The following is a 27721-nucleotide window of genomic DNA, read 5'->3' on the forward strand; positions in this document are numbered from 1 at the left end:
AGAGAAATTATCATAATTAAATTCCTTGAAATCCAAGATAGTGGGTTCATTGCTATTTAAAGTTTTGACCTCTCCAATCCCACTTTTATCAACTTTTGCATCAAGATCTAAAAACTCCAAATTTTTGGGACGCCTTCTAACTAAAGTTGACTCATCTCCAGTCCCATAATTATCAAGATTCATATTTCTAAACAAAGATTTAATAGGGGACACATTAGTCACGTTTAGATATTCATCCTTATTATCATGAAAACTAGAAGAACACGCTTTTAAAAAACAATCTCTTTTTGCACGCATCCTAGCGGTTCTTTCTTTGCACTCATCAATGGAAATTCTCATGGCTTTGAGAGACTCATTGATATCATGCTTAGGTGGAATAGATCTAAGTTTCAAAGAATCAACATCAAGACAAATTCTATCCACGTTCCTAGCCAACTCATCAATCTTAAGCATTTTTTCTTCAATCAAAGCATTGAAACTCTTTTGTGAAGTAATAAATTCTTTAATACTAGATTCAAAATCAGAGGGCATATTATTATAATTTCCATAAGAATTGTTGTAGGAATTACCATAATTATTAGAGGAATTACTAGGAAACGGCCTAGAATTAAAATTACCTCTATACGCGTTATTACCAAAATTGTTCCTACCAGCAAAATTCACATCCATAGATTCATTATTAATCTCAATCAAAGTAGACAAAGGCATATCATTAGGATCATTAGGAGCACTCTTATTAGCAAAAAATCATAAGTTCACCCATCTTTCCACTCGAAACATTAATCTCTTCAATTGCATGCACCTTTTTACTAGTAGATCTTTCAGTGTGCCATTGAGAATAATTAACCATAATATTATCTAGGAGTTTGGTAGCTTCTCCTAAAATGATTTCCATAAAAGTGCCTCCCGCGGCCAAATCTAAAAGATTTCTAGAAGCAAAATTCAATCTGGCATAAAAATTTTGTATAATCATCCATAAATACAAACCATGAGATGGTTATATTACGTATCATTGATTTCATACTCTTCCAAGCTTGTCCAACATGTTCATGATCAAGTTGCTTAAAATTCATAATATCGTTTCTAAGAGAGATGATCTTAGTGGGAGGAAAATACTTAGAGATAAAAGCATCTTTGCACTTATTCCATGAATCAATACTATTTTTAGGCAAAGACGAAAACCAAGCTTTAGCACGATCTCTAAGCGAAAATAGAAATAGCTTAAGTTTAACAATATCGTTGTCCACATATTTCTTCTTTTGCATATCACACAAATCGACAAATTTGTTTAGATGGGTAGCGGCATCTTCACTAGGAAGACCAGAAAACGGATCTTTCATGACAAGATTCAGCAAAGCAGTATTAATTTCACAAGATTCAGCATCAGTAAGAGGAGCAATCGGAGTGCTAATAAAATCATTATTGTTGGTATTGGCAAAGTCGCACAATTTAGTATTATCTTGAGCCAGCGCGACAAGCAAGCAATCCAACACCCAAGCAAACAAGAAACGGGCAAAAGAGGCAAATTGAAAAGGAGAAGGGAACGAAAAGAGAGGGCGAAAGGAAAAGAGGGCGAATAAAACGGCAAGGGTGAAGTGGGGGAGAGGAGAACGAGAGGCAAATGGCAAATAATGTAATGCGAAGGATAAGAGTTGTGATGGGTACTTGGTATGTCTTGACTTGGCGTAGATCTCCTGGGCAACGGTGCCAGAAATCCTTCTTGCTACCTCTTGAGCACTGCGTTGGTTTTCCCTTTAAGAGGAATGGGTGGTGCAGTAGAGCAGCGTAAGTATTTCCCTTAGTTTTTGAGAACCAAGGTATCAATCCAGTAGGAGACCACGCGTGAGTCACCTCATACCTACACAAACAAATAAGAACCTCGCAACCAATGCGATAAAGGGGTTGTCATTCCTTCACGGCCACTTGCAAGAGTGAGATCTGATAGATATGATAATAAGATAAATATTTTTGGTATTTTTATGATATAGATTGAAAGTAAAAGATAGCAAAATAAAGTAGATTGGAAACTTGTATGATGGAAAATAGACCCGGGGGCCATAGGTTTCACTAGTGGCTTCTCTCAAGATAGCATAAGAATTAAAGTTGGTGAAGAAATTACTGTCGAGCAATTGATAGAAAAGCGAATAATTATGACAATATCTAGGCAACCCGCAACCCGCAATATGTCCGAAATTTTAGATGGGGGCAATGTTTGTAACTTTCCCCAAATTTCAAACAAGCGCGTCCCAAACCGAAACATTGTTCCCCCTTAAGTTCCCTGCCTCCCTCCGTTTCCCCATTCATACTCCGTGGGCGCCAAAACGCCCTCTCCACCAGCCGCGAAACCCCAGCCTCCTCCGTCCTCCACCCCATAGCGCCCAATCCACCGCCGCCCTCCTCCATCATGCCGGAGCCGGTACCCCGACATCGTTGTCCAACGCAACCGCACCCGCAACGCCCTCAAGGACTTAGCAGCTGAAGCCGAGGTAGAGCTACCTCCACGACGCCGACGCCGACATGCGCCGTACCAGAACTACTCCGACCACGCCGTCCCGCGCCTCATTGTTGCCGCTCCACTGTCGCAACCGTCCACCGCACCGGAGTTGTTCCCACTACGTCGTCGTTCGCCGCCTCGGAACTGCTTCCCCGCTGCCGACAGACGACCACCGCACCACACTCAACAACTTGGCCATGGGTTCGTCCAAGGCTGCACCGTCCTCCACAACTTCTCGTTTCAAGCGAACCACAAGAAGATCGTTGGAAAAATAGAAGGAGGACACATCACTGCCAGCAGAAAGAGGTACTCCTCTTCCCTTATTCTGCAAACCTTATGTCTCTGCTCACATCATATTCATCTCATGAAAGAAACTAGTTGAGCGCTTCTTGCTGCATCTTCTTCATGATACTAAATGCACAAGGTTTGCTCCCTTTACTATTTCACCTTTGCTAGAGGTCAGTAGCCCGCCTGGATTTCAATTGAGGGTCAGTCGAACCGCAATTAAAAGAAGCAGCACCCGCTTAGGCGCGTGGAGCACCTAGTCCGCATGTTCGCCGGGGAACCGGCGCATCGGTGTCTATCATAGGGGTGTGGGGCGCAGGAGCTACTTGCGCCCGATCTGGAGGTCGGCGGGGCTTGAATGGATGGCCGGGGGGCGGTGCCAAGCACGGCGGTGCGGTGAGGTCGAGGGGAGGGCACAGGCAGGGGACTGGGCTGGTGGTCACTGCCGTTTCGAGGAAGATCGTCAACACTGACTGGTTGGAGGTAGATGAAGGAGATCTGCTCGTTCTTTGTACATCGGACAGTGCAGAAAAAATGGACTGACCTATTTGTTTTCAGTCGAATGTTATTTTCATAGAATCCTGTAGTAATTTAGTGTGCCATGTATGTTGTAGAGCTATCATATGTCTCCCGTCGTTTATTTCTCACCGACCTGCTATCTGCTACCTTTACGTTGTACTGATTGTGCACACACTTCACCCATACTCACACTATTGTTTTTTATGCATGGGTATTTCAGACTCTGGCGCAGTGTTGATGAATGCTGAAAAGAAAAGACAGAAGTCGCTCCAGTGTAATTCGAAGATAAGCACTAAGCTTTTTAGAGCTCTAAAGGATGCAGTGTCAGCAGTTGCAGACAGTAAACGTAGCTCTGCAGTTGATGATCTCAATTGCCACACACAACCATCCAAGGTGCTTGCTTTAACTTCGTGCTGTCAAATGTGGTTGCATGTTGCATATGGTGTCTAGCTTGTATTGCTTCCAATTTGGTTAAATTGCATTTGCTTACTTCACACGTTATACCTTTGATAATGACATGCCTTCCTGTTTTTGATACATACTACATATGTCTATTAACCATGTTCATACATCAAACTAATGCTCTTTTGTATCCCTCGTCAATCACTTATGACGAGACAGTCACCCGAGTGGGTTACTGTGAGACACCATACTCGTTTAAAGAGTGCAGTGTCATCCTCCCCACATGATTCTCAAGAAACAGCAAGGCTAAATGAAGATAGTCAATGTAGCTCTCTAGTTGGTGACCGCAATTCCCCCACACCACCATCACAAGTACTTGCTCTAACTTCGCAGTGTGATATGTGGTTGCATGTTGCATATGGTGTCTAGCTTGTAATGCTTCTAATTAGGGTAAATTGCATCTGCTTAGTTTACACATTATACTTGTGAATATGACATGCCTTCCTATTTTTGGTACACACTACATCTATGTGTTAACCTTGTTCTTACATGAAACTACCTCTCTTCTGTATCCTGCATCAATCACTTACGATGAGTCACCTTTATTCGTTGAATATTGCATATTATTTCAAGCCTGTTGCCATGTATTGCTTCTAATTTGGTCAAATACATTTGTTAGGGCACCCTTTTAATTTGGCAGAGTGATATTGGTTTCATCTTTCATATGGTTTCTAGCTTGCATTGATTCTAACAAGTTCAAGCACCTTGTGCTTAGTTTACACTTTATACATCATACATGTCAATATGTCACGCCGTCCTGTTTTTCATACATATTACATCCTCCTATCATGTGGTTGCCTTACATGAAAGTAGTGTTCATCAGTATCATGCATCAATGAGTTCTGAAGAGCAAATTTTATTCCTTTTTCTTGTGGGTTTGACTTGACAAGGCAAAATCAGGAAAGAGGAAGGAAAAGAGTAAGGAAGGCGATGATGGTGGTCCTCTGTAGCAACGTAAACGGAGCATTTGTGCCGATTCTCCTTGTACTGATAGTGCACTACAAGGTCCAAGTCTCCGCTCCCCTACTCCACCATCCAAGGTGCTTGCTCTAACTTGGCAGTGTGATATCTGGTTGCATGTTGCATATGGTGTCTAGATTGTATTGCTCCTAATTAGTGTAAACTGCATCTGCTTAGCTTACACATGATACGTGTGAATATGACACGCTTTCCTGTTTTTGGCACATACTATATTTGTCTATCACACCATGTTCTTACATGAAACTACTCTTCTTGTGTATCCTGCATCAGTCACTTATGATGGAACACCTTTAAGTTGGCAGTGTGATATTGGTTTGCGTCTTGAATATGATTTCTAGCATGTATTGCTTCTAGTTTGATGAACGCCACCTATGACGAGATAGTTTTAACTTGGCAGAGTGATATTGATTGCACATTTCATATGGTGTCTAGTTTGCAGTGCATCTAATTTGTTGAAGTGCCTTCTGCTTAGTTACCACATCATAGGTGTGAATATGTCAAGCCGTCCATTTTTTCGTACATATTCCATCCTCGTATCATGACTTTGCCTTTCATCAGAGTAGTATTCGTCAGTATCATGCATGAATGAGTTCTAAAGAGCTAATTATATTCCTTTTTCTTGTCGGTTTGACCTCACAATGCAAAATCAATAAAGCTGAAGGAAATTGGCAAGGCATTGGATGATGGTGATCCTTCCGAGCAACTGAAACGGAGGTTCTCTATAGATTCTACTCCGCCATCCTCCCAACAAGATTCGCAAGACAATGCAAGGCTAGACAGTCAACGTAGCTGTGTAGATGATGAGCACATCTCCCCTACTCCACCATCACAGGTGCTTGCTCTAACTTGGCACTATTATATGTGGTTGCATGTTGCGTATGCTGTCTAGCTTGTACTCCCTCCATTTATTTTTAGTATGCATATAAGGTTTGGTCAAACTCAAGCTTTGTATAGTTTGACTAACTTTATATTAAAAAATATAAACATTCATAATATGAAATCGATATTATCAGATGCACCATGAAACGTATGTTCATACTATATAGTTTTAGTATTGTAGATGTTCATATTTTTTTATATAAATTTGGTCAAACTTTGTGCAGTTTGACTTCGACCAAATCTTATATGCAGAGTAAAAAGAAACAGAGGGAGTATTGCTTCTAACTTTGTTGAATTGCATATGCTTACTTTACACATAATGCCTGTGAATATGACATATGTTCCTGTTTCTAGAACATACTATATCTGATCACACGATGTTCTTACATCAGACTACTATTCTTGCATATCCCGCATCAGTCACTTATGATAAGGCACCTTTAAGTCACCACTGTGATATTGGTTGTGTCTTGCATATGATTTCTAGCATGTACTGCTTCTAATTTGTTGAAAGGGCATACAGTTTGAACTTGGCGGAGTGATATTGGTTGCATCTTTCATAGGAAGGAAAAGAGTAAGTTAGGGGATGTTGGTGGTCCTCTGCACCGACGCAAACAGAGACTCTCTAGATTTGTCACTACTACTACTAATGAAGTTGAAGTCCCAAGTCTACATGATGAGTTCATCTCCCGTACTCCACCATCGCAGGTGCTTGCTCTAAGTTGACAGTGTGATAATTGGTTTCATGTTGCATATGTTGTCTAGCCTGTATTTCTTCTATTTTGATTAAATTGCACCTGCTGAGTTCATACGTTATACATGTGCATATGACATGGCGTTCTGTTTCTAGAATACACTACATCTATCTATCATACCATGTTCTTACATCAAAGTACTGTTGTTGTGTATCCCGCATCAGTCACTCATGATTGGACACTTTTAACATGGTAGTTTGATAGTGGTTGCATCTTGCATTGATTTCTATGTTGTACTGCTTCTAATTTTTTGAATTGCCACTTATGACAAGATACTTTTAACTTGGCAGAGTAATATTGGTTGCATCTTTCATATGGCGTCTAGCTTGTATTACTTCTATTTTCTTGAAAATCCTTCTGCTTAGCTTACACATCGTAGATGTGAATATGTCATGCAGTCCTATTTTTCTTACATATTCCATCCTCATACGGTTGTCTTACATCAAAGTATTGCTTGTCTGTATCATGCATCAATGAGTTCTGAAGAGCGATTTTATTCTTTTGTGTTGTGGGTACGGCTTGACATGGCAAAGTCAAAAAAGAGCAAGGAAAATAATATAGTAGGGAGCGGTGTTACTCGTCGGGTGAAACGGAAAAGGATCTGCCGTCCAGATTCTGCTAGTACTTATAGTGCAGTAGAAGGTCCAAGACCACCGGCTAAATCTATAAACATAGTATCACCTGCTCCACTAGCTGCAGCATCCGCTTCAATTGTACCAGCATCTCAACGAGTTACTCGTTCGTTTGCTCCGGAACTGGTCAGTTCCCAAGCTGCCTTCACACCTAACACTACTTCCGAAGCACTGCTGACACAACAGGACTTGGCAAGATCAGATGAACCTCATGAGCATCAACACCAAGATGGTACCTGACCGAGTCAAGTTGCAGTTGCATGCTCCTTTATATGTACTCTCACATGTACACTAACACTTTCCATATTGGTTGTTGAACTAGCACCACGACGCAAGCGGAAACAGACATCAAGGATAATGCTTGACAGATTAACAAAATATAAAGGAGGAAGAACGGAGATCCATTTTGAGCCAGGTTTAAAATGGCCACGTGATGCTACAGAGTCAGCAAGTTAGTATCAGAGGCAGCCGTTGCTGTTAGGTGTCATGCACGTATCCTCCCAACGTGGATCCAGTACAGGAGTGAGAAAGACAATACCCAGTTTAACACATTCCTTGACCATTTATCCGTAAGTAATGTTATTCATCGCAATTAGTAATATTGTCTTGCTCTGTCTCATACTTTCTAGCTTCCTCCTAATAAGACTCACATTCTTTTTTCAACAAATGAGGTTCAAGTTGGATCCGATAGATGATGCAACTAAACAAGCATGCACTCATGTTTTTCAGTCTGCTCTGCGACAGTATCAGTACCACCTTAGAAAATCTCACTTTGAAGGCAAGGCTAACAATGAAATCGCTCAAACATCTCCATTGGAATATATTACAAATGAAGACTAGACAGCCCTCATTAAACACTGGTCTGATCCAAAGTATCAGGTAGGCTATATGTATTTGATTAGACCACATATTAAACTTGTATTTATGTATGTGCCTTACAAGTGTATCTTCTTCTAGGCTAACTGTTTGAAGAACAAGACCAACCGTTCTAAAGTGAAATTCCAACAGACAACAGGATCTCGTAGCTATATTGCACACTGCGAGGCTCTTGTAAATAGCTGCTACTTCCTTGTTTTTTCTGTGCCATATTATCATATCTATATTGACTTGTTCCAAATACAGAGAAAAGCCTGTGCGGACCAAAAAGAACCTGAACCGAATGCAGTGCAAATCTTCAAGGATTGCCACACCAGTAAGATGAAGGGCATGAGCACACCAGTTCAAGCCACTGTTGTAAGTCCTTACTCCTCCTGCCTTTGAACTGATTGGTACTATGATGTGTTCATTTAACTACTTGGTTTGCAGCCAATGTCAGTTACTTTGTTCACTTTTATACACAGTTGTCTTAACGTATCATTTCACCTTACATGGTTTAAAAGAGATGAAGGATATTCTTTTGGTCTTGATCTGTATTCTAGTTGTTATGTTCATGTGCGCACACAATGATAAAGTAGCATGTTTGTTTTATATCTGTTTGCCCATGATATGAATGATGTCATACTATGTTCATACCACTTTAAACCATGTCTCTTTATCCTTAGATGTCAATGAATGTGAGGAAATAGACAATACAGTAGGCATGCTACATGGACATATGTTCCGAAAGTGATTTTATTATGTAGTTGGCACTACAATACATGCTAATGTATTACAGTAGTTCACCAAAATAAGTTATGTATAAACGTGTAACCTAGTTTGTTTGTTTTTGTCTCATTAGTAACTTATATGGTACACTAATCTACAAGTTCAAACTTTCAGTAAGCTATGGAAAAAATGATTGAACAGCCACAACCACCTGAAGGTGACGAGGCTACCACAAGCACAATGTCTCCTCTTGCTACAGTGCGTCAGTATCTCTCCACTAACAGTGCAAAAGGCGCCTTCCTGCGTAATTATGGGTTGGTTGTCAAGGTAACCTCGTCCAAATCGCCTACTGAACAAAATCTTCCTGGTAGATAGAGTGATATATTTGTGCTCCAGACACAAGTCCAATCCCTAATGGATGTCGTTTTGGAAACAAGAATAGTGGTTGACAAATGTTGTCAAGATATGAATGGTTTTGAAACCAGACTATCAGACATTCGCTTCATTGTTCAAGAGCAATGGCGGAAAAAAGGTGAAGATCGTGCTACTCCATCAGATTCTACAGCCTGAAACATCAGCACTCAGGTCAAATGATATGTGCTTCTATACATCTGATGGTGCTTTTATCTGCAAGGACTGTAAACTTTATGCCAACAGGCCTTTTGTTGTATGGTTGGAATTTATTTTGTTGTGATACAGCATTTATGATGCTGCCAAAGGCTGCAATAATTACGATGCTATTTTTGTATAGTGTAGGTTTATCTTAGTAATGTATTCGGTCGAAAGCTTCGTAGGAGCCCAACATGCCAACATTCGCCGGGCCCATTCCAATTGAGCTAAAAACGATTATGGGCCGAAATTTGCATGTAGCACATGATAACCCACAAGTATAGGGGATCAATTGTAGCCTCTTTTGATAAGTAAGAGTGTCGAACCCAATGAGGAGATAAAGGTAGAACAAATATTTCCTCAAGTTATATCGACCACCGATACAACTCTACGCATGCTTAACGTTCGCTTTACCTAGAACAAGTATGAAACTAGAAGTACTTTGTAGATGTTTTTAGATAGGTTTGCAAGATAATAAAGAGCGCGTAAATAAAAAGTAGGGGCTGTTTAGATAAAGAAACAATAAAGTTAGTATAGCGAGTGTGGAAAAGTGGTGGTAGGAGTTGTGATATTGTCCCTAAGCAATTGACTACTTTACTAGACCGATAGCAAGTTTTATGTGGGAGAGGCCATTGCTAGCATGTCATCCCTGACTTGGAATTCTATGCACTTATGATTGGAACTATTAGCAAGCATCCGCAACTACTAACGTTCATTAAGTTAAAACCCAACCATAGCATTAAGATATATTGGTCCCCCTTCAATCCCGTATGCATCAATTTCTATGCTAGGTTGAAGCTTCTGTAACTCTTGCCCTCCAATACATAGTCCTATCAACATACAACTAACACTATGGTGTGATCCACGCGCGCGCTCAAATGATGGGCACCAAAGGATAGAAACATAACCCCAAGCAAATTAAATCAATCATAGTAATTCATCAACCACCGATAGGACAACGAAAATCTACTCAGACATCATAGGATGGCAACACATCATTGGATAATAATATGAAGCATAAAGTACCATGTTCAAGTAGAGGGTACAGCGGGTTGCGGGAGAGTGGACCGCTGTAGATAGATGAGGGAAGGTGATGGAGATGTTGGTGAAGATGGCGGAGGTGTTGGTGTAGATTGCGGTGATGATTATGGCCCCCGGCGGCGTTCCGACGCCACCGGAAGCGAGGGGGAGAGAGCCCCCCTCCTTATTATTCTTCCTTGAACTTCTCCCTAGATGGGAGAAGGGTTTCCCCTCTGTTCCATGGCCTCCATGGCATGGGAGGGGCGAGAGCCCCTCCAAGATTGGATCTGTCTCTCTGTCTCTCTCTGTTTCTGCGTTCCCTGATTCTGCCCTTTCACCGTTTCTTAAATTCCCGGAGATCCGTAACTCCAATTGGGCTGAAATTTTAACACGATCTCTATCCGGATATTAGATTTCTTGCGGCAAAAGAAGGGCGTCAACTGCCTTACAGGGTGGCCACGAGGGCCCAGGGCACTCCTGACCCCCTAGGGCGTGCCCCCTGCCTCGTGGCCCCCTAGGGCATCGTCTCACGTGGATTTTTCTTCCCAAAAATCACATATGTTCCAAAAAAATCTCCGTCAGTTTTTATCCCGTTTGGACTCTGTTTGATATGGATTTATTGCGAAAAAAAAACATGCAACAAACAGGAACTGGCATTGGGCACTGGATCAATATGTTAATCCCAAAAATATTATAAAAAGTTACCAAAAGTATATGAAAGTTGTATAATATTGGCATGGAACAATCAAAACTTATAGATACGACGGAGACGTATCAGCATCCCCAAGCTTAATTCCTGCTCGTCCTCGAGTAGGTAAATGATAAAAAAGATAATTTTTGATGTGGAATGCTACCTAGCATAATCTTGATCATATATCTAATCATGGCATGAATATTAAGACACGAGTGATTCAAAGAAATAGTCTATCATTTGACATTAATACAATAATACTTCAAGCATACTAATAAAGCGAACATGTCTTTTCAAAATAACATAGCCAAAGAAAGTTATCCCTACAAAATCATATGGTCTGGCTATGCTCCATCTTCACCACACAAAATATTCAAATCATGCACATCCCCGATGACAAGCCAAGCAATTGTTTCATACTTTTGACGTTCTCAAACCTTTTCAACTTTCAAGCAATACATGAGCGTGAGCCATGGACATAGCACTATGGGTGGAATAGAATATGATGGTGGAGTTTGTGTGGAGAAGACAAAAAAGGAGAAAGTCTCACATCGACGCGGCTAATCAACGGGCCATGGAGATGCCCATCAATTGATATCAATGTGAGGAGTAGGGATTGCCATGCAACGGATGCACTAGAGCTATAAGTATATGAAAGCTCAAACTGAAACTAAGTGGGTGTGCATCCAACTTGCTTGCTCATGAAGACCTCGGGCATTTGAGGAAGCCCATCATCGGAATATACAAGCCAAGTTCTATAATGAAAATTCCCACTAGTATATGAAAGCGATAACTCGAGAGACTCTCTATATGAAGAACATGGTGCTACTCTGAAGCACAAGTGTGGTAAAAGGATAGTAACATTGTCCCTTCTCTCTTTTTCTCTCATTTTTTTGTTTTTTTGTTTTTTTCTCTGTTTTTTGTTTTGGTGGGCTTCTTTGGCCTCTTTTTTTTATTTTGGCTTCTTTGGCCTCTTTTATTTTGATAACCTCTCATGGGACAATGTTCTAATAATGATGATCATCACACTTTTATTTACTTACAACTCAATATTACAACTCGATACTAGAACAAAGATATGTCTCTATATGAATGCCTCCGGCGGTGTACCGGGATGTGCAATGATCTAGCATAGCAATGAAATCAAAGAACGAACAAGCCATGAAAACATCATGCTAGCTATCTTACGATCATGCAAAGAAATATGACAATAAATGCTCAAGTCATGTATATGATGATGATGGAAGTTGCATGGCAATATATATCTCGGAATGGCTATGGAAATGCCATGATAGGTAGGTATGGTGGCTGTTTTGAGGAAGATATAAGGAGGTTTATGTGTGATAGAGCATATCGTATCACGGGGTTTGGATCCACCGGCGAAGTTTGCACCAACTCTCGAGGTGAGAAAGGGCAATGCATGGTACCGAAGAGGCTAGCAATGATGGAAGGGTGAGAGTGCATATAATCCATGGACTCAACATTAGTCATAAAGAACTCACATACTTATTGCAAAAGTCTATTAGCTATCGAAACAAAGTACTACGCGTATGCTCCTAGGGGGATATATTGGTAGGAAAAGACCATCGCTCGTCCCCGACCGCCACTCATAAGGAAGACAATCAATAAATAAATCATGCTCCGACTTCATCACATAACGGTTCACCATACGTGCATGCTACGGGACTTGCAAACCTCAACACAAGTATTTCTCAATTTCACAATTACTCAACTAGCACGACTCTAATATCACCACCTTTATATCGCAAAACTATTGCAAGGAATCAAACATACCATATTCAGTGATCTACAAGTTTTATGTAGGATTTTATGACTAACCATGTGAATGACCAGTTCCTGTCATCTCTCTAAATAGATATAAGTGAAGCAAGAGAGTTTAATTCTTTCTACAAAATATATGCTCATGCTCTAAGAAATATAAGTGAAGCAAAAGAGCATTCTACAAACGGTTTTCTATGTGAAGAGAAACAGGCAATCCAAACTTCAAACGATATAAGTGAAGCACATGAAGCATTCTATAAAGCCATACTCAAAAGATATAAGTGAAGTGCAAAGAGCATTCTATAAATCAACCAAGTACTTTCTCATACCAGCATGGTGCATAAAATAAAAATGAAAACTAAATGCAAAAGACGCTCCAAGATTGCGCATATCGCATGAACGAAACGAACCTGAAAACATACAGATACTTGTTGAAGAAAGATGGGATGCCTTCCGGGGCATCCCCAAGCTTAGATGCCTGAGTCTCCTTGAATATTTACTTGGGGTGCCTTGGGAATCCCCAAGATTGAGCTCTTGCCTCTCCTTCTTCTCCTCACATCGAGACCTCCTCGATCTTCGGACACTTCATCCACACAAAACTCAACAGAAAACTCGGTAAGATCCGTTAGTATAATAAACCAAATCACTACTATAAGTACTGTTGCAAACCAATTAATATTTTGTTTTTGCATTTTAGCTACTGTAATATAACTTTTCCATGGCTTAATCCACTGATATAAATCGATAGTTTCATCAAAACAAGCAAACTATGCATCAAAAACAGAATCTGTCTAAAACAGAACAGTCTGTAATAATCTGAACATTCACCATACCTATGGTACTCCAAAAATTCTACCAAAATTAGGAAAAATAAAAAATTTGTAAAGAAAGACAGTGCAAAATGTTTCAAAACCGTTTGACGTTCCAGTAAAAAATGTAAAATCACGCACTACAGCCAAAGTTTTTGTCCTGCACCGTACAAACCAACAAGCAAAATAAACATCCTAAAGGCAAATCTTGGCACATTATTTTTATTTTTAAACCTTATAAAAGCACACAACAGAATTAAATGACTCTCTAAAACTTCCAGGTTGTCTCCCTAGCAGCGCTTTCTTTAAAGCCATCAAGCTAGGCATATAATGCTCAAGTAATGGATCCACCCGGATCCCAAGGTATATCAAAGCCAATTTTAATTAACAATGATTTGTAATTTAGTAGTGATCACAAAGTAACATATATCATGTAATGACGAAGTCTAACTCTCTTCCTATGCAACGGCATGTCATAAAAGAACAATTCATGCACACATAGTAAAGGCCAATGCATAGTATAAACAGTTTCTTGCAATTTTATCATAATGGAAACATGGAGAGGCGGAGATGTAGTTCCTCTCTCATAATAATTGCAAGTAGGAGCATCAAGCACATGCATATTATATTCATCAAAATTATCATGTGCAACTTTAAAATGCAACCTATCAATATAATCCTTAATAAGGGCAAACTTCTCCGATATAGTTTAGTCGGGAGAATTCAAAAAGATAATAGGACCATCATGTGTGGGTGCAATAGCAACAATTTCATGTTTAACATAAGGAACTATAGAAAGTTCATCTCCATAATCATAATTCATGTTGGCATCTTGGCCACAAGCATAGCAAGCATCATCAAAAGGGGATATTTCAAAAGAATCAACGGGATCATAACAATCATCATAGCATTCATCCTTCGGTAAGCACGAAGGGAAATTAAACAATGTATGAGTTGAAGAGTTACTCTCATTAGAAGGTGGGCACGGGTGATCAATCCGCTCTTCCCCCTTTTGTTCTTCACTCTCCTCCTCATCTTTTTCATCCAAAGAGCTCATAGTTTCATCAATTCCTTCTTCCATAGACTCCTACGAAATATTAGTCTCTTCTTGGACAACGGCTCTCTCAATAAAATCATCAATATCAGAATTGAATTCATAATTCTCATAGCAATATTTAAGGATAGCTAAATTTTCAGGTCTGTAAACAGCATCATCAAGATTTTCACACTCTTTAAACAAAGACTCAATTTCATAAGCACCCATAAAAGCAACAAATTCTTCTATTTGTTCCACATCATAGTAATCATATATACCATTAGCATAAGATGCCAAGGTTTTATCATCATTAAATTTGCATGAAAAGGGAAGGTGTGGAGCCTTCATCCTAGAGCAACAAGTATAGTCATATCCCAAGCATAGTTCCGAGCATACCAATGCAACATATGAATTTGATCCCATAATAGTTTCCCTTTTTGTGTCAAGAGATAATGCCTAAAGTATTCACGTTGATCGAACGTGTCCCCCATTACATAATTGAATGGGGTTTTCTTAGGATTATCAAAGTAGTACATAATATTTTTCACATAACCAGCATCGAGGGTTTTAGGAGGTTCCCCATCTCCATGAGTAGCAGGTACACCTAATTTTTTTGGTATTTCGTGTTCCATATCCATAACTAAAGATAGAGGACAACTTAGAGCAGCAAATAAAAATTACTTACTGATAAAGCAAACAAGCACACACGAGAATATTCACCCCACACTACAACTCCCCGGCAACGGCGCCAGAAAAAGGTCTTGATAACCCACAAGTATATGGGATCAATTGTAGCCTCCTTCGATAAGTAAGAGTGTCGAACCCAACAAGGAGCTAAAGGTAGACCAAATATTCCCTCAAGTTCTATTGACCATCGATACAACTCTACACATGCTTAACATTCGCTTTACCTAGAACAAGTATGAAACTAGAAGTACTTTGTAGATGTTTTTGGATAGGTTTGCAAGATAATAAAGAGCGCGTAAATCAAAAGTAGGGGATGTTTAGATAAAGAAACAATAAAGTTAGTATAGCGGGTGTGGAAAAGTGATGGTAGGAGTTGTGAGATTGTCCCTAAGCAATTGACTACTTTACTAGACCGATAGCAAGTTTTATGTGGGAGAGGCCACTGCTAGCATGTCATGCCTGACTTGGAATTCTATGCACTTACGATTGGAACTATTAGCAAGCATCCACAACTACTAACATTCATTAAGGTAAAACCCAACCATAGCATTAAGATATATTGGTCCCAATCCCGTATGCATCAATTTCTATGCTAGGTTGAAGCTTCTGTCACTCTTGCCCTCCAATACATAGTCCTATCAACATACAACCAACCCTATGGTGTGATCCACACGCGGGCTCATATGATGGGCAGCAAAGGACAACAACATAACCACAAGCAAATTAAATCAATCATAGTAATTCATCAACCACCGATAGGACAACGAAAATCTACTCAGACATCATAGGATGGCAACACATCATTGGATAATAATATGAAGCATAAAGCACCATGTTCAAGTAGAGGGTCCAGTGGATTGTGGGAGAGTGGACCGCTGTAGATAGATGAGGGAAGGTGATGGAGATGTTGGTGAAGATGGCGGAGGTGTTGGTGTAGATTGCGGTGATGATGATGGCCCCCGGCGGCGTTCCGGCGCCACCGGAAGCGAGGGGGAGAGAGCCCCCCTCCTTCTTATTCTTCCTTGATCTTCTCCCTAGATGGGAGAAGGGTTTCCCCTCTGTTCCATGGCCTCCATGGCATGGGAGGGACTAGAGCCCCTCCAAGATTGGATCTGTCTCTCTGTCTCTCTCTATTTCTGCGTTCTCTGATTCTGCCCTTTCACCGTTACTTAAATTCTCGGAGATCTGTAACTCCGATTGGGCTGAAATTTTAACACAATCTCTATCCAGATATTAGCTTTCTTGCGGACAAATAAGGGCATCAACCGCCTTACGAGGTGGCCACGAGGGCCCAGGGCGCGCCCCCTGCCTCGTGGCCCCCTCGGGCATCGTCTCGCGTGGATTTTTCTTCCCAAAAATCACATATATTCCAAAAAAATCTCCGTCAGTTTTTATCCCGTTTGGACTCTATTTGATATGGATTTACTACAAAACCAAAAACATGCAACAAACAGGAACTGGCATTGGGCACTGGATCAATATGTTAGTCCCAAAAATATTATAAAAAGTTACCAAAAGTATATGAAAGTTGTATAATATTGGCATGGAACAATCAAAACTTATAGATACGACGAAGACGTATCAGCCCACTAAAAATATCTGGGCCTAAATCAGCATAAGATTTCATATTTTTCTGGTAGGCATGTGCCCATAGTGAGCCTTTAACAGGGCTAAACATAATTTGGGCCCTCAGTAACAATAGGCCGTTTACAGGTGTAAATATCTTGAGCCCATAAAAAACATGGGCCTTTAAAAGACAGAAAGTGAGATTGGGCCCTGATTGTGCCAAATAACCCACTGGTCTTAGCAGGCCAAAATGGTGGCCCATTTACGATGCGGATCTTTCACAGGCCGAAATTCGGACGGGTCGTAAATGCGCCGACCTAATACACGGGCCTTTAATAGGCCAGAAGTTCGGTCGGGCTAGATTATCATCATTTTTATATGGGTCGTTAATGGGCCCGATGTGACGTTGGGCCACATATGGCCCATGGATTTCGTCCGACGTTAACAGGCCGAAAATCACAACAGGCCAAAAGTGGCCCAAATCTATAGTGGGCCTCTAACAGGCCGAATGTCAGACATGGCCGAATATGATCCAAATCCTTCACGGTCGTTTATGGGCCGAAAGTTTCAATGGCTTGTAAATGGGCCCAAATGAAGCAGGACCTTTAACAGCCCGGAAATACACCGGGCCGTAATTCGGCCCATATACTTAGCGGACTGTTAATGGGCCAGAAGTGACCATGGGCCGCGATGACGACAAGTTTAGGACAGGCCGTTGACTGGCCGATTTGACACTAGCCGTACATGCCTTAACTGAGAATGTTGGGCCTATAGCTAGACCAGCCCATTATGGTCTGCAAAATCTTGTGGGCCTTTAGCTCGGCCAGCCCATTATTGCCCGCAAAATCTCATTGGCCTTTAGCTGGGCCGGCCCATTATGATACGCAAAATCTCGTGGGCCTTTTGCTGGGCCGGTGTTACACACACAATGCGGCTATATCTCCCACGTGTCGGAGCACGACCTAGAGGCATAACCGCATTGTAGGCATGTCGCAAGAAGGGTCATCTTTACACATCCCATGTATTGAATAAGAAAAAGAGGTACAGAGTTGGCTTACAATCGCCACTTCACACAATACATAAATATAGCATTACATCAACCAGAATACAATCAAGGTCCGACTACGGAACCAAATAAAGAAAGACAACCCCTAATGCAATAGATCCTCGATCGCCCTGACTGGGCTCCACTACTGAACAGCTAGAAACGAAACAACACAACAAACACGATCTTCTTCGAGCTCCTCCTTGAGCTCGGTTGCGTCACCTGCACAGTATCATCGGCACCTGCAACTGGTTTTGGAAGTAATCTGTGAGTCACGGGGACTCAGCAATCTCACACCCTCGCGATCAAGACTATTTAAGCTTATGGGTAGGAAAAAGGTAGTGAGCTGGAGCTGCAGCAAGCACTAGCATATATGGTGGCTAACTTACGCAAAAGAGAGCGAGAAGAGAAGCAAAGCACGGTCGTGAACTAGAAGTGATCAAGAAGTGATCCTAAAACTACTTACATTCAAGCATAACTCCAACACCGTGTTCACTTCCCGGACTCCGCCGGAAAGAGACCATCACGGCTACACACGCGGTTGATGCATTTTAATTAAGTTAAGTGTCAAGTTCTCTACAACCGGACATTAACAAATTCCCATCTACCCATAACCGCGGGCACGGCTTTCGAAAGCTCAAAACCCTACAGGGGTGTCCCAACTTAGCCCATCACAAGCTCTCACGGTCAACGAAGGATATTCCTTCTCCTAGGAAGACCCGATCAGACTCGGAATCCTGGTTACAAGACATTTCGACAATGGTAAAACAAGACCAGCAAAGCAACCCGAATGTGCCGACAAATCCCGATAGGAGCTGCACATATCTTGTTCTCAGGGCACACCGGATTGTCCAAACTTCCGGTAGGCCAAACCAGAGTTGCCCCTGGTGGCCACCGGCGGCTGACAGGTTGGACCAACACTCAGAGGAGCATTGGCCCGGGGGGGTTAAAATAAAGATGACCCTCGGGCTCCGGAAACACAAGGAAAAAAGGCTAGGTTAGGCAAATGTAAAACCAAGGTTGGGCCTTGCTGGAGGAGTTTTATTCAAAGCAAACTGTCAAGGGGTTCCCATAACACCCAACCGCGTAAGGAACGCAAAATCAAGGAACATAACACCGGTATGACGGAAACTAGGGCGGCAAGAGTGGAACAAAACACCAGGCATAAGGCCGAGCCTTCCACCCTTTACCAAGTATATAGATGCATTAATTAAATAAGAGATATTTTGATATCCCAACAATAATCATGTTCCAACAAGGAACAAACTCCATCTTCACCTGCAACTAACAACGCTATAAGAGGGACTGAGCAAAGCGGTAACATAGCCAAACAACGGTTTGCTAGGACAAGGTGGGTTAGAGGATTGACATGGCAATATGGGAGGCATGATAAAGCAAGTGGTAGGTATCGCGGCATAGGCATAGCAATAGAGCGAGCAACTAGCAAGCAAAGATAGAAGTGATTTCGAGGGTATGATCATCTTGCCTGCAAAGTTCTCTGAGAAGACGAAAGCTTGAACCTCGTAAGCGTACTCAATGGGTTCCTCGATCACGTACTCGTCTCCCGGCTCTACCCAAGGCAATAACACAAGCAAAGGAAAACCACAATCAACCATGGTGCAATGTGCAAGCAACATGATGCAAAACATGACATGATATGCGAGATGTGATATGCAATGCATATGCGTGCTCCGGAAGGAAAAGATAGAACAAGGCATCAACTTGGCAAACCAAGAGTGCCGCTGGAAAGATGAGTTGATTTCGGTCGAAATTGATATAAAGATCACCGGAATCGGATGCACGGTTTGCACATGACAAGCAAAACAAGAATGACACAATTCTGCGATTAACAGCACGATGCCATCTGGAATGCAACAAAAAACTAAGCTACTGCACTCTAACATAACAACAAAGCACATGGTAGTGATCTATTCAAGATGCTTTACAAAAGATGAACACTGAGCTACGGCTAAATCACACAATAGCAGGTTCAAACAAGCATGGAAAAAGGGCAAAAGATAACAGCATCACAGACTTAGTGAAAATAACAACATGCCAGGAATTAACATCAGGAAGCAATGTTTAGAGCAAGATAACAACATGCTACAGGATCAGATCATAGAAATACAACGCATGGCATGAATCTACTCAAAGCATATAACAAAAGTCCCTAACTTACCATAATCCAAAAAGGATCAGAAGATATGATGGCACCCATGTAAACACAGCAAGTTTTGTTAACAGATTCAGACTTGGCAGAAAACTGGAAATGGCAAAAACAGAGTTACGAAGGCATGTTTGCAAGCTCGATGCACTCAACACAAGGCATTGCATGACAAACTAAGCATACTCCCAGCAAGAAGACATGATCAAGAAGCTAACCATGGCAAGAACAAACTCATAGCATGCATGGATCAACTACAACAACCTTGGCAAAATTGATTAACACGTAAACAATCTGCCAGGAACATTTTATAGAAAAAGTAGAGCAAGATTGAGTCATGCTAGGGCACTCCATAATTGCAAACAAAGACATGGATGGATAGAGCATAACAATATCTCAAAATCATCCTTACTGAACATGCTCAAAAGAGGCATGGATCACGCTGTAGCAATATGTATACATGGCATAAAAATAACATCAGGGAAATGACTAAGAAGAATTCTAAGTCCCTGAAATCAGCAACATCACGAGAGCTACTTTGCATGCTTGTGCTAGTCACCACATTGATCACAAAAATACATGGCATACACTCCTGTAAAGATGGCATGGCATAGCCCAAAACACATGCAAAGCTCATGCCCATATGCAGCACACAATAATCATGGCAAAAATGACAAATGCTCATAATCTGATAGAAATCAGGAACTAACATTATGAAGCACTCTTGCAACAGTTATTAGGGCATCAAGATGGACTCAAACAAGCATGATGCAATGGAACGAAATGAAGAGGACAACATGATGAACAATTTGACATAACACATGCGTGAAACGGAGCTACGGATGATAAGTTATGATGCGATGAACAGGGGCATAAATTATATGGATCTGGGGACTTAGAGAAAAAAACATGGGCGCAGGATAGCTAAAGTGCGCACGAGCGGGGTTTAGAGGGATGGCTCACCATGGGCCTGGCCCAGAATGGAGAGGAGGGAGCTGGGCCGGCTGGAGATGGGCTGGCCCACACAGACGCTGCAGGGGAGGCAGTTGGCACGTGTCGTCCTCCTCCCGACTGGGGACGAGGCCGGCGGCGCTAGGGCTCCGACGAGCGGGACGAAAGCGAGGCGGCGCGGGCAGCCAGATCCGTCGGATCCGGTGGAGAACTGGGCGGGACCACCGTTCTCGGCATCGGTGACGGCCGCCGGCGTCGATCGGAGCTTAACGGGCGGCGATGGAGGATCCCGCGGGGAGGGAAGAGAGAGAGAGCGAGGTGAGAGAGGTCAGACAGAGGAGGAAGAAGGAGATGGGGACAGGCGTGGTGGCCGGCGACCTGATGCGGCAAGCGTGCATCGAGGCGGCGGCGTGCTCTGGTGGTGTCGAGGCGGCGGTGGATGACGAACGCCGGCGAGTCGGCGGGGTGCTCCGGCGAAGTCCGGCAAAGGGCACAGCGGCGGCGCGCAGATCCGGCGATGTGGGCTCACACGAGTGCGGCCCCGGGCCTCGATGGGCTTCGGCAGGCTTGCCCCGGGCCTGGCGGGCCGCGGAGGAGAGAGAAGGCCGGCAGTGGTGATGTGGCGGCGGCGGATTCGTCGGGGATGGCGGCGCGGACATGTCCGGCTCGGGGATTTTTGTCCGGCGGCGTGAGAGGAGCGGGGCTAGGGTTTCATCCGCGAAAATTTCGGGGGGAGTCACATATATATATATAGGTAGAGGGGGCTAGGAGAGTCCTAATGAGGAGCGGTTTTCGGCCACGCGATCGTGATCGAACGACCGAGAGGATGGAGGAGGTTTGGATGGGTTATTGGGCCACTTTGAAGGGGTGTTGGGCTGCAACACACACGAGGCCTTTACGGTTTCCCGGTTAACCGTTGGAGTATCAAACGAACTCCAAATGGCACGAAACTTGACAGGCGGTCTATCGGTAGTAAACCAAGGCCGCTTGGCAAATCTTGGTCCAATTTGAGAGCGTTTAACACCCGCACATGAAAAGAGACAAAAGGGGACGCCGGATGACATAGGAGTGTCGGATTGAGAAACGGACAACGGGGAAAATGCTTGGATGCATGAGACGAACACGTATGCAAATGCGATGCACATGATGACATGATATGAAATGCAAGAAATGCAAACAAATGAGAAGGCAACAACAGCGAATAACTGGAAGACACCTGGCGCAACGTTCTCGGGGCGTTACAACACTCCACCACTACGAGAGGATCTCATCCCGACATCTAGGATGGCACCAGAGGGAAAACGGAAGAGGAAGAGAAGAGGTAAAACTAAGTTGCTTCTTTGACAAACGAGTGAAACCAAGGAACCTTGAGATGTTGAAAACTTGAAAGAAAAAAAATCAACGGAGATGAACGAAGTTGAAAACACTCCGTTAGAAAAAAAGAACAAGGAACCTTACTAGAACCTTGGAGGTTGCAAAACTATGAATGCTGAGCACAACGGAGAAGAAGGAATTGAAACCACTCTGGTTGAAACGAGATAAGCAAGGAACAAGGAAGAACAAATTCGAATAGCACTCTGTTTGAAAAGAGATGCAAGACTTGATAGGATGAAAAGGACTTGAGCAGAGGACACAACACTCCGGATAAATGGATAAGCACGAAAGAACATGATCCTGACAAAACAAGAAGATGGGTTGAGGAGAGCAACATCACAAAGCCTCCGGGAGAAAGAATAGAAGATAGATAATTGAAATAAAAGAATGGAGGAGAAAATGCCAACTTCTGCCACAATTGAGCTTGAAAAGGCATCCTTAGGAGAAGGGTCGAACGGAGTTGTTGGAAAACCAACAACGAAAAGAGTAAGCTTGTAGTGGGCTTATGGGGAACATCTCAAAACTATGAGGTGAAATTCTGCCACTGACGGAACCAATAGATTGGATTGATATCAACAAGGAGACGAGAAACTTATGTCACCGGGAGGATAAATGAAGATCTTGGGTCATTGATAGGCACCACAATTATCAACATTCCTTAGAGAAAGCTTTAGGTGAAAAATAGCCCAAGATAACTCCAATGAAGAGGTTGATGGAATGAGAAGAGCTCATGCTCGAAGAAATTGATGGGTTGAAAAGATGACTTGAGCGAAGAGAAAATGATGGATTTAACTATGTCACTCTTGAAAAACGTGTGATACATGAAACACGAAGGGAAATTATCAACAATGACATAACACCACCTCAAAAGATGAGATATGCAAGAATTTCACTTCGAATTGCAAGATGAAGAAACTTGATCTCCTCTGAAAAGAATCTTGATGAGCACTTCGAGAAAGAATTAAATCCTTGATGAATCATCATGTAACCTCCATGAAGAACTCTGGTAATAAAAGAATGATCAAAAGAAGTGAAGGATGGAAAGAATAAGATTGTAGCTTCGCAATGATTGGATGGATCTTTTCGATGAGATAAAGTAGAAACTTGGAACTCTGGAAGAAAAGATAAAGCATCTCGAACCGAGAATGTGATATGATGAACCTCCGGAATAAGGAATTGAATTCACTCGATGAAACAATAATAAGAATTACATTATGCTTATCCTTCACCAATTAAATTGATGAGAAGCAACGGATTTGGCATACTACTTATTCTCGTAGAAAGGATTAAGATAGATATAGCGCAAACTTGAGAAGGTCTTCAACGATCCACCAGTAGGATTGAAACAACGAATGAATAATATGATAACCATGGAAGAGAATCATGAGCAAACCACCGTAAGAATTGAAAATGAACGAAGAAAATATAATGAAACACCAGAAAGAATTAGAGAATGAATGAAGATACTTCAGAGAATTTAGATATATGAGAATGAAGAGATCACGTGCTGATAAGAGAATACTTGAATGATGCACCAGTAAGATTTGGAGAATGAGAGCTGAAAGCTGGAATGAATAATTCTGAGATGATAGCCTCCGGAGAAACAAACTAAAAAACTCTTGAATTGCTCCGGATGGGTGAAAAGAATTCTTACGATCAAAAACAATTATGAGAGAATGGCATAAAACTAGAACCACAAGTCTTCAAGAGAACAGATATGATTGAAGAGAAACTCTTCTTCGGTCTTCAAATGTTGAGAATGACGATGAGAACAGCACCAAGAATTGTTGAGGCACTCTGGAATGACGAATAGAAAGGTTGGGCCAACAAAGAAAAGAGTTAGAAAGATTTTGGATAAAGGCATTTGACTGATGATAATTCATTCTTATGTCAAACTTGGAAAAGAATGTGAGAGTAGCTCCGGGAAGATTAGAAGAGTCAGGTAAGATCCTGGGAAAATACCTGTGGGTTAGGGCCCACTCAAAGATACATCGTTGAACAATTTAAAAGAGAGATTGCGCCGGTTGAATTAAATGGCTTGAATGAGATAACAACCTCGAAATAGGTTGAACGAATGTAGAGTGGAAACATGAATCTTCGAGATATCTTGAGCACTCCGGAACAATAGAATAGCAAGCGTGGAATGATTATGAGGTGCACCGGCATGAGAAGGTATTTGAAACGAGGAAAAGTATATGATCAACAAAGCTTGAATTGGATCCACCGGAGAAGAAAAGAGAATGAAGAATGATAACTAGAAGCTCCGTTAGAATATTCATGAGAATCACCGGATACGAACATTGTAAGAAAAAGAATGAAGAGACTACACATGAATAAAATGGATACTTGATTCAGAAATATGAGTCCTTGAAGAAAAAGGGAGGGAGGGTGGGAAAAACAAAGACAACTTGGGACGGACGAAACAAACAACGTTGAGAAAACTTAGATTAGATCTTGCAAATGTTGAAATGATCGGATCCACTTGAAGAGAGACACACCAGTTCAGAAGAAATTGAGATGGCAAACTCGAAGATCAAGAAGGTTTAGTATTCACATAGAAATATGAGAACACCACTTAGGAAAAGTATGGAATCAACACTTGCCTTCGAAGCAACTCGAATACCACAACTCAAAACAAAAACAAAGGATTGGCTTGCGGAATAAGACAGAAACAAACATATGATAGACCCCATATCGTATCATGTGTCTGTTGGAAAGATATTCTAGGAGCTACTTGAATTCCCACTTATAAACCCCCGAAACTTTCTAGTTATGCAATCGGGTGTTGGGGATACAGGGGAAGCATAATATCTCACCCAAAACTAGCAAATCCTACATCCAGTTGTATCCATCCTTCAACACATAACCAAGAAACCTTCAGAAATCAGTTACCTCAACCTTCGAAAAGCATCCGTTATACGAACTATGGCAATACTCCCGAACTCCCGCCCAGTACCGGGTGGCGTCGAGGTTATCTCACCAACAACTGCATAAAAGAGATTTTCGATGTCGGCGGACTCAGGTATTCCAGAATTGCAACGATAAAATTGTGACGACAACACCTCGGAGCTCAACTCCCGGGGACACTGCCACAACCCCTAAATATCAGGAGGCACCAAGAACAATGTTCTCGTCACAAAACCATCGGAACGATTCCAAGATACCCGCGTGATCCTAAATTTTTTTTAGTGAAATTTGAGAATAGAAAGTCAAAACTCTACATCAGGAAGCCTCACCAGAGCGACGAAGGGACTGAGGAGTAAAAAGAATCCTACTCTCCGATATATATATATATATATATATATATATAATCCTATAAGACTCAAAACATTTTTGTAGACTCAACAACGTCAACGATTCGATCAAGCAGGGGGCTCCTAAGTCGGGGAAGGCTCTGATTACCAACTTGTAACACCCACAATGCAGCTATATCTCCCACGTGTCGGAGCACGACTTAGAGGCATAACCGCATTGTAGGCATGTCGCAAGAGGGGTAATCTTTACACATCCCATGTACTGAATAAGAAAAAGAGGTACAGAGTTGGCTTACAATCGCCACTTCACACAATACATAAATATAGCATTACATCAACCAGAATACAATCAAGGTCCGACTACGGAACCAAATAAAGAAAGACAACCCCTAATGCAATAGATCCCCGATCGCCCCGACTGGGCTCCACTACTGAACAGCTGGAAACGAAACAACACAACGAACACGATCTTCTTCGAGGTCCTCCTTGAGCTCGGTTGCGTCACCTGCATAGTATCATCGGCACCTGCAACTGGTTTTGGAAGTAATATGTGAGTCATGGGGACTCAGCAATCTCACACCCTCGCGATCAAGACTATTTAAGCTTATGGGTAGGAAAAAGGTAGTGAGGTGTAGCTGCAGCAAGCACTAGCATATATGGTGGCTAACTTACGCAAAAGAGAGCGAGAAGAGAAGCAAAGCATGGTCGTGAACTAGAAGTGATCAAGAAGTGATCCTGAAACTACTTATGTTCAAGCATAACTCCAACACCGTGTTCACTTCCTGGACTCCGCTGGAAAGAGACCATCACGGCTACACACGCGATTGATGCATTTTAATTAAGTTAAGTGTAAAGTTATCTACAATCGGACATTAACAAATTCCCATCTGCCCATAACCGCGGGCACGGCTTTCGAAAGTTCAAAACCCTGCAGGGGTGTCCCAACTTAGCCCATCACAAGCTCTCACGGTCAACGAAGGATATTCCTTCTCCCAGGAAGAACCGATCAGACTCGGAATCCCGGTTACAAGACATTTCAACAATGGTAAAACAAGACCATCAAAGCCACCCGAATGTGCTGACAAATCCCGATAGGAGCTGCACATATCTCATTCTCAGGGCACACCGGATTGTCCAAACTTCCGGTAGACCAACCCAGAGTTGCCCCTGGTGGCCACCGGCGGCTAACAGGTTTGACCAACACTCAGAGGAGCGCTGGCTCGGGGGGGAGTTAAAATAAAGATGACCCTTGGGCTCCGGAAACCCAAGGGAAAAAGGCTAGGTGAGGCAAATGTAAAACCAAGGTTGGGCCTTGCTGGAGGAGTTTTATTCAAAGCGAACTGTCAAGGGGTTCCCATAACACCCAACCGCGTCGGGAGTGCAAAATCAAGGGACATAACACCGGTATGACGGAAACTAGGCAGCAAGAGTGGAACAAAACACCAGGCATAAGGCCAAGCCTTCCACCCTTTACCAAGTATATAGATGCATTAATTAAATAAGAGATATTGTGATATCCCAACAATAATCATGTTCCAACAAGGAACAAACTCCATCTTCACCTGCAACTAACAACGCTATAAGAGGGGCTGAGCAAAGCGGTAACATAGCCAAACAACGGTTTGCTGGGACAAGGTGGGTTAGAGGCTTGACATGGCAATATGGGAGGCATGATAAAGCAAGTGGTAGGTATCGCGGCATAGGCATAGCAATAGAGCGAGCAACTAGCAAGCAAAGATAGAAGTGATTTCGAGGGTATGATCATCTTGCCTGCAAAGTTCTCTGAGAAGACGAAAGCTTGAACCTCGTAAGCGTACTCAACGGGTTCCTCGATCATGTACTCGTCTCCCGGCTCTACCCAAGGCAAGAACACAAGCAAAGGAAAACCACAATCAACCATGGTGCAATGCGCAAGCAACATGATGCAAAACATGACATGATATGTGGGATGTGATATGCAATGCATATGCGTGCTCCGGAAGGAAAAGATTGAACAAGGCATCAACTTGGCAAACTAAGAGTGCCGCTGGAAAGATGAGTTGATTTTGGTCGAAATCGATATAAAGATCACCGGAATCGGATGCACGGTTTGCAAATGACAAGCAAAACAAGAATGGCACAATTCTGCGATTAACAGCACGA

The sequence above is a fragment of the Triticum urartu genome, chromosome 6A (assembly GCF_056163025.1).
Source record: "Triticum urartu cultivar PI428250 chromosome 6A, HENAU_Tu73, whole genome shotgun sequence".
Taxonomy (NCBI): Eukaryota; Viridiplantae; Streptophyta; class Magnoliopsida; order Poales; family Poaceae; genus Triticum; species Triticum urartu.